Raw genomic sequence first — 13369 nt, forward strand, 5'->3', positions numbered from 1 at the left:
AAAGTGCAGAAGCCCTACTACCGGGGCACAAAGTGCAGAAGCCCTACTGAGCTCAGATTGTTCGTACTAGTTCCTAAAGTTTCCAGTTGGGATACCTGGAGATGAAGATAATTACGGCTTGCACCGCCAAAGAAATGAGCCTAGAACTTATGAAGAAAGTCATTGGAACTCGCCCGAGATTTTTGTACCTCGTGCCTGGAAGGGGATTGGGTCATTGGGAGTAGCGTGTGCTTGGCTATGATTTTTCTTGTTTTGATATTGTTGATTGTAAGAATCGGAAAGTGTGAGGGGAGATAAATACTGTTCAATCCTGAAGACACATCGTGATACAAAGGCACAAATTTCAGATTAAGCATCTTCCAAGGAAAAAGGTATCAACAGAAATAGGTTTCTGTAGTGTAGTGGTTATCACATTCGCCTAACACGCGAAAGGTCCCCGGTTCGAAACCGGGCGGAAACAGACTGGTGGTTCTTTTCTTGAATTCTGAATTTGCCCCAGAAACTCTTCATGTGCATATGCTTACGTTTCAACCAATGCCATAAGCTTCACGTTGCCTTTTCAACCCCAGACTTTAAATTACCAGAATAACATAGCCCACTTGCTTCCTTGTCTGCCCACAGCACCTTGGCAGGTCCTCGGTTTTCTTCTCGGTTAGAATACATTGTGCAGCCGCTGCAGTAGCTAGGCATAGGAAGAGGCGAGGTCCCCATCAGTTCTGGGCACAAGATTCAGAGTGAAAGGTCCTGAGACTGCAGTGTGGCTGCTGTATGCAAGAAGCATCAAGAAGCCAATTGTAACTGCTGCAGAGTGAGCAAGGTGGAGAGAGTACTAAAAAAAAAAAAAAAGAGTACTAGGAGCAAACAAATCCAGTGGACACTTGTTAGGTCTGACAAAGCGTAAATGTAAGGAGAATTTTCTAAGAAGAGAAATGATAGTGTTTTATTGCGGAATAGGTAACAACAACAACCCAGGTCAGAGTATCTTCGAACTCTGAAAGAAGAGAAGTATTTTTATGCATGAGGGTTAGGGACCACAGATGAGATAGGTAAACCTGTTGTTGTCAAGTTGATTCAGACGGATGGCGACCTATAGGACAGAGTAGAACTGTCCCATAGGATATCCAAGGAGAAGCTGGTGGATTCTAACTGCTGACCTTTTGGTTAGCAGCCAAGTTCTTTTCTTTTCTTTTTTAATGTTTTTATTGTGCTTTAAGTGAAAGTTTACAAATCAAGTCAGTCTCTCATACAAAACCTAATATACACCAATTTTTTATACCTAGATACTGTCCCAGTAATGAGACAGCACACTCTTTCTCTCCATCGTGTATTTCCGTGTCCATTCAGCCAGCTTTTGTCCCCCTCAGCCTTTACATCTCCCCTCCAGACAGGAGCTGCACACATAGTCGCACTGTCTACTTGATCCAAGAAGCCCACTCTTCAGCAGTATCATTTTCTGTCTTATAGTCCAGTCCAATCCCTGTGTGAAGAATTGGCTTCAAGAATGGTTTCTGCCTTGGGCTAACAGAAGGCCTGGGGACCATGATCTCCATGGTCACTTTGGTCTCAGTCAGACCATTAAGTCTGGTCTTTTTAGAAGAATTTGAGGTCTGCATCTCACTGTTGTCCTGCTCCTTCAGGGATTCATTGTTGTGCTCCCTCTCTGGGCAGTCATCGGTTGTAGCCAGGCACCATCTAGTTCTTCTCGTCTCAGGCTGATGTAGTCCCTGGTGTATGTGGCCCATTCTGACTCTTGGGCTCATACTTACCTCCGGTCTCTGGTGTTCTTCATTCTCCTTTGCTCCACGTGGTTTAGACCAGTTGTTGCCTCTTAGATAGCTGCTTGCTAGCGTTAGAGGCCCAAGACGCCACACTCCAAAATGGGATGAAGGATGTTTTCTTAATAGATTTTATTATGCCAATTGAACAAATGTCCCCTGAAACCATTGTCCCCAAACCCCCCGCCCCTGCTACGCTGGCCTTTGAAGCACGCGGTTTATTCAGGAAAGTTCTTTAGCAGCCAAGTTCTTAAAAACTTCACCACCCAGGCTCCCTGAGATACGTATAACGTGTAAATGAACCTTCCATAATGTCAGTGAATGATCACAGATTTTGGGAGACAAATGGCGTGCATAAACATCATTTCAGGGAATATTCTCATCTTTCCCTTTCTGGAACATTCTTATCACTTGCTTGTGCAAAAGTCACAATTTTGTCATACATCAGTTACAAGGGATTTTTCTGAGATCAAATATATTTTTATCATATGACTACATAGTCGTTCACTTAAGGTGGGGTTCACCTATTTTGAAAGCAGAAGAAAAAAAGAGATAAAGCACAAAGCGAAGTTTCAATTCATACGTGCGCCAGTGGATCATGCCATTAACCCAGTTTTAAGGCGCTCTTTCACAAATAACTCCTCTGATCATGAATCTCCACTGAGAATTCTTAATACCATTACATTAATGCTTTCTTTTCCATGGACCCCTTGTGGTGTAGTGGTTAAGAGTTCGGCTGCTAATTAAATGATCAGCAGTTTTAATCCACCAGCTGCTCCTTGGAAACCCCATCGGGTAGTTAGACTGTGTTCATAGGGTTGCTATAGGTCTGAATCGACCCAACAGCCATGGGTTTGAGTGCTTTTTGTTTTCTTTTCTTTTGCATGGATGTACTCTATGGATGTTTTCCTTCTGTACTTAAAAGATCATATACAGATGCCCTCTTTTACCATGCCATAACTCATATTCTCTGCTTCTGTGATCATCTGGTTGGGGGCACATATAAAGCAAGGCCAGATTTGAAGGAATAACTTGGCATTTTCAAAACACTAACTCAAGGTTTGAAACTAGGGTTCCCTACAAATTTGGTTTTCGTAGGCATATTAAGAAAAGCTGTATCAGGCATAGGAGGCACTGAATGAAGTTAAGTCACTTCTTGGTGAATTTTTCTGATATGTTGTTGCATTTCTCCCTGCAGTGTTTACCTAGTCATAACAAGAAGTATTAGCAATGGCACAGACAAATACTAAACAAAATCCTTAAAATTCAGCAATGTGCATGAGGTCTGATTCCTCGATGTGTAGTTGTCTACTTCAGATACAGTCAGCTTCTGGCCACTGGGGCCTTTGGATAGAATCTTGAATTTCCCAGGACGGTGGGTCCAAAGGGGTGTTCTTGGCTTTCTTAAATTGAGATAAAAAGATCCAAGGTTTAAGTTTTGGAGCTTGCTTGTACATGGAATGATGAGGAGAGCTAATTATGGTCCTTTTCATAAGTACAATATAGTCAAATATATTGAAATATTATGGTCAAACATTTTCAGGGAAAAGTAAAATTTACTTGCAAATGTCAAACTTAAAAATGGCTACAGATGATTTATAATAATCCTAAAAAGTGATGGACTTCATGGAAATGTATTATATAACTAATGTAAGGTTAAACAAATTTAATTAAAAATTCTTTAGATGAAAATACTGTTAATCATAACGATTAACGTTAATTTCAAAGAGCTTTAGATATAACATATAATCATCTTGGGGCAGAATATTAAATACTTAGGATATACCAAGAATATACCAAGATTACTAAGGTTTTTTTTTTTTTTTTAACAACATCTGAATAGCAATAAAAAATTTTCCGGATAAATAATGTGAATTTCTCATTGAAACCCTTTCATGACATGTGGGCCAGAACCTGCCCACAAATATTTTTGAGATCTCAGCATTCTTGGAAGGGTAATTTACCCACTGAAAGTATTTGCTGTCCTCCAGTGGGGGCCTGATCAATGTTCAAAAGATGAAAGAAAAGGTCTTTGGTAAATAAAAAAAAAAAAAAATTTTTTTTTTTTTTTTTTTAGGAGGCTTAGGTAGGAGGCAGTGTTACCAGGAAGTGTGACTGGGCCAAATTCTAGTCTCTTTTGGGTTTTGTACAGCTTGATAAGTTTAGATGGATGGGTTTTATTTAGATTTTTTGGTTAACACTGAAAATTAAAGAGAAAGTTGCTCAGAGGAAAGAAAACACAGGTACCAATAGGAACTCATTTTCCCAAAGTGATTCCTGAACTTCTAAATTAGTGTATTAGGACAGATTTTAAAAGGCACTTGAAAGAGAGATTTATTTCCTGGTTACTTGGAATAGAAGGGAACTTGAGTCAGCTTTGTTATCAGAAGCAAAGAAGGAGGAGCCTTGGCAATGAAACAGAGGGGGTAGGAATTGAAATTTAACCCTGCAATTGATTATTCTGTTTAGTAATTTACAGACAATGTCTTGCAAGAAAGGAAAAACCAAAAGAACAAAACCTGTCTTTAAGGAGCTCAAATAAAAATCCAAATACAAACTTTTGCCTGCAAGAATCAAAATGAGAACCAAGAAATTTACCCAAGGACCAAAGAAACAATAAAAATTGCAAGAACCCAAACAAGTCTACAGTACAAGTCACAACTCAAAAAACTTTGATGCAAGCAAGCAGAGTTCATTTTCATGAGGTTACTTAGGTTAACCAGACTCTGAGAAATTATGGAATTGGAGACCAGAGTCTGGGTCCTCAAATTCTTGGGTGTGTGAAAGATAACGCAACATCAAATCCCACTTGTGACACCGAATACATGGAAGTGTAAAACTAACAAGAAATCTGTAAGGAGAGAAATGGTAGATTTAATTGTAGAATAGAAAACAGCCAAAACAACAACCCAGCTTGGGGTAACACTGAGAATGACTCCTGTGTTGCCTTAGCACTGGGAGGTGCTTCAAACTCTGAAAGGGGAGAGAGAGTTTTATGCATGAGGACTGGGTGTTACCCATGTGCTACATATGAGTCACAAGTAAACTTTTCACAAGGTCAGTTAATCATCAGATTTTCTGTAAGCAATCTGTGTACATAAACAACTTTCTACGGAACATTATGGTCATTAAGTTCCTGAAACATTCTATTGCTTGTTTATTCATGAACTACAACTTTGTCATACATCAGTTGAAAGTGTTCCTTCTTAGAACAAAATACATTCAGCATAGAACGAATACGTAGTTGTTCACTCAAGAGGTAGAGGATGCACATATGCTGAAAGCAGAAGAAAAGGGGGTATAAGACAAAGGGACGTTTCAGTTCAAACCTGAGTCAGCCAGTCATGTCAAGCATCTCAGTTTTAATGTGTTCTTTCACAGGCCTTTATTCATTCATTCATTCGTTTATTGAAATGAGAAAAGTCTGTTTTGGCTTCTCTTTTATGCAGTGAATTGGGAACATGCATGTTCTTTTTTTTATTGAACTTTAGATGAAAGTTTACAGAACAAACTAGTTTCTCTTTAAACACTTAATACACATATTGTTCTATGACATTGGTTAACAATGCACGGCATGTCAACACTCTGCCTTCTCCACCTTGGGTTCCCTATTGCCAGCTTTCCTGTCCCATCCTGCCTTCTAGTCCTTGCCCCTGTGCTGTTGTGTCCCTTTAGTCTTGTTTTCTTTTCTGGGCCTGTCTGATCTTTGGCTGAAGGATGAACCTCAGGAGTGACTGTATTACTGAGCTGAAAGAGTTCCTGGGCGTCATACTCTCAGGGTTTCTTCTGTCTCTGTCAGATCAGTAAGTCTGGTCTTTTTTGTGAGTTTCAATTTTATTCTACATTTTTCTCCAGCTCTGTCCCAGGCCCTCTATTGTGATCCCTGTCAGAGCAGTCAGTGGTGGTAGCTGGGCATCATCTAGGTGTACTGGACTTATTTTGGTGGTAGATGTGGTCCATTGGTCCTTTGGACTAATCCGTCCCTTGTACGCTTAGTTTTCTTCATTCTTCATTCTTCCTTGCTCCTGAAGGGGTGTGACCAGTGGAGTATCTTAGATGGCTGCTCAGAGGCTTTTAAGACCCCAGCCACTACTCCCCAAAGTAGAATGTAGAACATTTTCTTTCTAAACTATGTTATGGCAATTGAGCTAGATGTTCCCCGAGACCATGGTTCCCACAGCCTTCAGCCCAGAAATTTGGTCCCTTATAGAGTCTGGTTGTGTGTGGAGCTTCCATGACCTTGTCACAGGCCATTTTTGAAGGCCACCTTTACTCTAATAAAATAAGATGATGGGATTTAAGAGCTGAAGTAACTCCTTGTGACATATTTTTTAAAAGCCCTTTGCCTGTTCTGTGGAGAATATTTTCTACAGAGAAAAGAATAGATTCAAGAAGATCTGTTAAGTCCCTTTCCTCATGCTACATGTAAGAAATGCCAATGGCTTGAGTATAACACCCCCCCCAAAAGTCAAACTTTTTGCTATTTTTGTTATTGAGTTTAACTGTCCCAATAAGGTTTCCAAGGAGTGCTGGTGGGTTCAAACTGCCGAGCTTTTGTTTAGCAGCCATAGCAATTAACCACAGCTCCACCAGGGTTCTTGACGTGATGTAAAAACGTAGAGGACCTTAAATTTCTATAGGTGCCTGACCGGAAGTAGTGAGACTGAAGTAAGGTCCAGGGGCTAGAATCCAGTTTTATACAAAAGTTTGTTAAGGGGTAATAGTTAAAGAGGGAATCCATTTGGCGTGGACATTTGTTAAAATCATTATGAAAAGTTCCAGAAAGAAATGAGACTACACACTGAAACTTATGGTTTATTGTTTCTTATACCTAGGGGAGGAATGGTCCATGAAGGGTACTTTATCTTAGCCAACAAAGAGGCCATGCTATAGGGAAACTGTGGTCTCACAAAGGAGCATATTGCAATTTCTGACAACCTGTTCCAAGTGACTAAGCCAAGAGTGGATGTTGTTGGGTTGTTCCGAAGGAAACATCCCCATAGTAACTAAATGGTACATAACCAACATAGAATCCTTAAACCAATCATGTATCCCCATATGTTATGTCTCCTGTCTTTGACAATAGTGTAATTTTTCTTAATTTACTTCCTTCTGTAATAGTATATTAGAGAGTCTCTGATTGTGATTCCAGGGATTCTGCTAGTCTCTTGTGTCTTGTGCACACAGGCAAATCTCTCATGGGAATGATCATCTTTGTCTTTGCTCAACAAAAATCTCTTTTGAATAAATTTGATTCTGGGGTCTTTTATCCCTATGCCAGACAAGATGGTGGCTGTCAAGTTAATGAGAAGTAGTCAGAGACTGGATATGTTTTGAAGACAGAAAGAAGAGAAATTCCTGACAAAGTGGATATGAGATATGAGAGAAAGAGTGAAATAAATGATGATTTCCAGGGTTGTTTGCCTGAAAGAGAGAAAGAATTGAGTTGCCATTAACTGAAATGGGGAAGACTGGATAGAGTAAGATTATTATAGAAAAACGTGGGTTCAGTTTTAGACATGCTAACTTTTAGATGCCTAGTATAAAACGTCCAAGTGGTAATGCCAAGGAATCATTTGTTTATACAAGACCTGAGGTTAATGGAGTGGTCTAGTCTGCAGATACACATTTGTGAGTTGTAGGCATAGACCAAAAACCAGTTTTAGTCAAGTGGTTAAGAGCTTGTCTGTTAGGCACAGGGTCACCAGTTCAAAGCCACCAGCCACTCCATGGGAGAAATTTGTGGCAGTCTGCTTCCGTAAAGATTATAACTTTGGAAACCCTATGGGGTAGTTGTACTGTGTGCAATAGGATCTCTATGAGATGATGTAGGCATACAGATGATGTAAACCATGAGAATGGGTGAGATTACCAGGGAGTGAGTGTATATAGAGAAAAGGTTCAAGGACCAATCTGTGAGATAATCTACTATAGAATAGGTGAGGAGAAGGGAAACAAACAAAAACTATTGAGAAGGATGAGCCAGTGAGGTAGAAAGAGAGTCAGGACATCAGTGTCTTGGAAGTGAAATTAAAAAAAAAGAAGTGTTAAGACAGTAAGCGTGTTCATTGACACTGAGAAGTTGTCTTACTTCCTTAATGATACTGTAACAGAAATACCACAGTTGTTTTCTTTAAGGAACAGAAGTTGATATTCTCACAGTTAAGGAGTGTGGAAGTCCAAATTCAGGCCACAGCTCTAGGGGAATTCTCTCTCTCTGTTGGCCCTGGGGCAAGATCCTTGCCTTAGTTTCCATAGTCTCTGAGTTCCTGGGGTCCTTGTTGATCCTTAATGTGCTTCTGTCTTCCTCCATTTGTACTTCCTTGTCTCAGTGTCTATTCTGTTCTTTTTGTATCTCAGAAGTGATTACATTTAACACATACCCTACACTGATAATGGCTTCAGTAACTTAACTAAGAAAAGTGATTTCCAAAGGGGATCAAACCCCAGGTATAGGGGTTTGGATATCAACACAAATTTTGGGGGGACACAATTGAACCCATAACAAAAGTCAAGGAAGAGAAGGTCTTGAAAAAGTGAGAAGTCATTGGTGACCTTGACCAGAAGTTTCCATGAAATGGTAGTGTCAAAAAAACCAGAATATAGTGGATTTCAAAACAACAGGAAAGAAACTGGAGATAGGAAATCTGGATAACCCTTTAGAGGAGATTTTGTTATAAAGCTATAGGGATATGTTGAGTCAAGTGAAACCTTTTTAAGATAGGAGACAAAGAACACGTGTGAATGTTCATGGGAATAACAGGATAGTTAAGAGAAAATCCAGAGGTTTCACACATTCACTCTGACTTTGGTACCTTTCTAGGTCCTGGAGAGCCAGAAAAAAAAAAAAAAATCTGTCTTTACAGACAGAAATTATACTGGAAGCCAGCCAGTAGTTTAAAAAAAAAAATGAAAATATGCGTTATATTTGACTGTCCTTATTTTAATAACTAGCAGCACCATGTTCAAGAGTAGGAAAGCGAAGTGTAAGGGATGAATAGACACTCAGGTAGAGGAGATAATCAGGTAGAGAAAGCGCTGTGTGACCACACGGAGACACAGTGAGCTGACCCTGAGGAAGGGATAAGGAGAATGAGATGCTCAAATGGACAGTGGCCGTCAGAAACACACCCCATCTCCAAGACCATCCAGACTCCTGGCTAGTTTTCTTCACTAAAATTTCTGTCTTAAGGCTTTAAGTCAGTTGTTCCAAAAAATCGTTTTTTTCTTCTTCTGCCCTCCCCTCCGCCTCCCAAAGAAGGAGAACAAAGAGGTTTAAATGTCACTACTGAGGATTAAGAAGATAAAGACGACGTTTGAGAGAGATTTGATGTCACAGAGGCTATTTTCAAAGTGGAATCAGGGGTGTAAAACGAGGACACCAAGTTTTTTTTTTTAATGAAAAAGCACGTTCCTTCAGTGGCCCGAACCCACGACCTTAGCGTTATTAGCATCTCGCTCTAACCAACCGAGCTAATCGGCCACTACTGAGATAGCTCTCTTCATTTTTCAAAAGTACAAGGATTGTTCACTCTTCACTTGTCCAAAACATAACCAAACACAGCCAGTGCCCTGGATATACTCGCTTATAAATAATCTTAAGTATAAAAAAATAATCTTAGCTATGATTAAATGACACTATTTCTTGAAGCTTCTCTTTATTTTTTCTATTTCCCCTTTCCCCACTCCCGGAAAAAGGAAAAGAAACAAAATCTCTACCTGCAGCAAAGATGAAATCGCTTCTCCCATGGAAAATAACTCTTACTAGAGCTCTTCGATTTCGTCCCAAGAGAAACATTCACTACAGAGGGCCCCTTCATCCTACTCCAGGAAGCCTTTGAGAACTATTCAGACTGCCCCCGGGAAGGATCTGGTCGATTTGGTCCCCGCTCAAGTTGTGAGAATTTCCCTCCAGAAAGGAAAGGAAAGTCCTGGGTGAATCTTCCCTGCCTGTTCCTAAATCCTGGCCAGATGCCCCTTCTCTGTGTTCGGTGAAAACGCCCTGCCGCGTGGATCTCTGTTGGTCCATTTTAGGATTTTATTGTTATTAACAGTTCATGGCCCTGTTTCCTTTCCCTGAGGCCGAGGACTGTGTTGTCTCGTTCTGCACTCCTCTGGCATCCCTGGTGCCCACACAGCAAGGTGGGTTGCTCAATAATTTCAGTTCACGAATGGGAAAAAGCCTACAGAATATCATCTTTGCTGGGGATCAGGTTTTGGAAAAATAAACAAAGGCTCTAGCTTTTGCTAACTGGCCAATATATTCTTTTAATCATTACCTGCAGGATTCAAACAGTGGAGGTCACGACGTTCTGATTCTTTCGGAGGTTTCAAGCTGCTCTCTCTGCCCCAGCCACCCCCAGAAAAAAAGGACTGTGAGTGGAGAAGCGCAGACGCCACCATCTTCTCCCTACTGATCTGGGGACAACTGCCATCTCTAACCTAAGTACAGAGTGTGTGGGTAGGCTATACTAAGCGATGCTTAAGGCAGAACTTGGAAAAAGGAAGCTCCCTTCTAGCTAAGCAAAAAAAAGGAATGTTAGGGGAAGATAGTGAAAACTGCGGGAAGACGAAAGAAAAGGAAAATATATCATAGTTTTCCTTCTCCTCCAGTAAATCAAATAAATGGAAGAAGAAACTACACACACATTTCATAGCATTAGGCACTTGTGAAGCCGAACATAAAGGTGTGTGATGTCCCAGGGCTGGACAATGGAGAGTCCACTCTTGAAATTCACCCCCACCTCATGTATCTGGCCTGCAGCTTGACATCACAGGGTCATATCCCTGCAGCTGCCCGGCCCCTAATGAGGACCCACGGACTTCCAGAGTTCAGTCCTTAGGGTCTGGGGCCCTGGTTCTTAAAGAATAATTTTCTTCCGCTAGAGAGGTATACACATGGGACAATATTGAAGAGTTTCTTGAAATCAAATGGTCCCTTCCCTCTCGCCAGCCTGCCTGTGTTTTTAAAGGAATTGGGTCTATGAGGGAAAACTTTGTTATGAATAGTACAGTTTGGTTGTTTATTTTAATACGAAAAAAGTGTGAGTGAAAGAAGTGTACCATCACTGTGAGAATTTACTGGAGGAAAAGAGGGCTTTGAGATTATCCAGCCTGGGACATGGAGAAAAACTCTATTCTGTAAAGGGAAGGCCAGTTTCATCGTAATTGCGGTTACCGGGTTGCCGAATATAGGAAAGGCCTTGCTATGAAACAGGGTGGGAAAACATCTGTTTTGAGCTTGGAAAGAAAGTAAGTTTATACGGGAGAGTCTCCCTGTCAACCCAACATATAAGATCCCATATACTGTGACCAACGCACCAACTCTCCTGCCCTCTGCGTGGTCCTGAACTGGAAAGCAGTACATCTTGTCCCTCAAAAAAACCCACTGCAAGTCAGTAGACTGGCTGAAACTCTGGTCTTCCACCAGCTCCCAGCGATTGCAAGCGCCTCCCCTGCCTGGTTCCTCTCTGTTTCCCTGGTTTCCAAGTGGGTGGAGGCGGGTCTCAGGAGAAGAAGGTGCCCGCCCCACAGTTCCCGGTCTGCGTGAAGCCGCTGGACCTGGCTCCCTTCAGATTCAGAGCCTGGGATGTCCAGGTTTTCTGTCAAGTGAGGGTTCCAAATGCCTAGAAGGAAAGGGCTCCGCTTTGAAATCGAGCGCTAGGGCCTCGGTTGTCAAGTGTCATCAGAAATCTCCACCAATATTTTCATCTTTCCAAAGGTCTTGTTCATCTGGTTTAATTAACATGATGTCGTTAATATGTTAATTCTTAAAAGTGAAAGACTTTAGAGGAATTATTTATTTAACTAATGTAAGGCTAGGTTTTATTTGTTTGTTTTAAGGTTAAATAAAGTAAATTTTAAAAATTTTAGGTGAAAATATTTTTAAAACATAACAGTTAACATTAATTTCAGAGACCTTCAGATATAACAGATAATAATCTTGGAACATAATATTAAATAGTTAGCAAATACCAAGATTATACCAAGATTATTAAGTTTTTTAACTTCTGAATAGTAGTAAAAAATTTCATGGGTAAACAATGAGGATTTCCCAGTTAAAACACTTTCATGGCACGTTGGAATAAAAGAGTTCACACATGGGGATTTTAGGATTCTTGGAAGGGGAATTTCTCACTGAAAGCATTTGCTGCCCTCCAGTGGAGGTTGAAAAATGGTAGAAAAGTTCTTGAGAATATTCACTAAGGTTTAGGTATGAGGCAGTGCATCCAGGAAGTCTGGTTGGGTCAAACCTTTGTCTCTTTTGGCTTGTGTACAGCAAGGTAAGTCTTATAAGCATATTTATGGATTCCTGTGTGTGATAGGGAGCCCTGGTGTCTTTGGGTTGTGGGTGTGTGTGCCTCTGTGTGTGTGTGAGATATTTGAAAAATCAATGCAACTAAATGGATTTTGCAGCTTGTGCTGGAACATGTGTTGCCCACAAAGTATGTATCAAAATTCATGACTCAAAACATAAATTCAGAAAGACTTCTTGATTCAACATGACTGAAAACACATAGCATCAAAATTTTTTTCAAAGGAGAAAGTAATCATGTCTTGAAAGGCAAAACTATCAATGTTGATGATACTAGATTGAAAAGAAGCAGTACCTATCTAAGTTAGCAACTGAAATAATAAAATCCTGACATACAAATTTTAACTCAAAGAAAATGTGGTAATCTCAACTTGACAATGTGTTTCATGTAATTCATAACATACTAAAGAAACTTTTGTAGTATTTTTCTCTTTATGTAATTGAAACAAATCGTTTGTGGTTTCTATGAGATTTCAAAACTGTCAGGTGTTTAACCTTTCAATTTTCTACAAGTTTCCTCCAACCTTCTACAACTACCTATATCCATCCAAATTCTTTTAAGAAAACACATTCCATACTTAAAGACATGTTGGAGACTGCTTTGAATTTGACACATTAAGAAAATGTTACATATTATGTGAAACATTTTGTCAGAACAAATTCACTTCATTAATTCTTGGCAGTATTAGGACTACTCAATTTCTATAAGCACTTTCTATCATTTTATGATTTAACATCTTACAATAAGGTCTATGATCCATTGAGTTAATGTTTTGAATTCTTTGAGATGAGGCTCTAAATTCAGCTTTTTGGGTGTGGTTGTCCCATCACCCCAGCACTGTTTGTTGAAAAGACAGTCCTTTCTGTGTTGAATTGCCTGAGGATCGTTGTTTAAAAAAAAACTCAATTGCCTCTGATCAGAAGATTCTGTGTTTCACTCTGACTGCCTAAAAATCTTACAGAAAAAAAAAACAACTTGTATTTTTCATTTACAAAAATTAATTTAATTTTCTAAAATAAATATTTTTGGTTGTAAAAAATACTATTCAGTTGATTTTGTTAATATTTTTCTCTTTGTTTTATTCTTTATAATGTTTGTAACATATCTCACTAAGAACAAAGGAGTTCTACAGTCTGGGGAAACAGATTCTGCTTTAGACATGCCTATAAAGGTCTAAGTCTCTTGCCTCAACTCTGATGGGCCATCCCATTTCCAGAGCTCCTCATGGGATCAGCTCAGGCCTTGTCATTTCCTGTCAACTTTTCCCCTCCTAATCCT

The 13369-nt window shown here is 39.9% G+C and overlaps 1 non-coding gene across 1 annotated transcript; it reads left to right on the forward strand.

Moving 5' to 3' along the window:
• The first annotated feature begins 387 nt into the window (after positions 1–387).
• Positions 388–460, forward strand: TRNAV-AAC (transfer RNA valine (anticodon AAC)). Its single transcript has one exon. It is a non-coding gene; the product is annotated as a tRNA-Val (tRNA).
• Positions 461–13369: the final 12909 nt, after the last annotated feature.

This window comes from Elephas maximus, chromosome 1, assembly GCF_024166365.1.
Source record: "Elephas maximus indicus isolate mEleMax1 chromosome 1, mEleMax1 primary haplotype, whole genome shotgun sequence".
NCBI classification, from domain to species: domain Eukaryota; kingdom Metazoa; phylum Chordata; class Mammalia; order Proboscidea; family Elephantidae; genus Elephas; species Elephas maximus.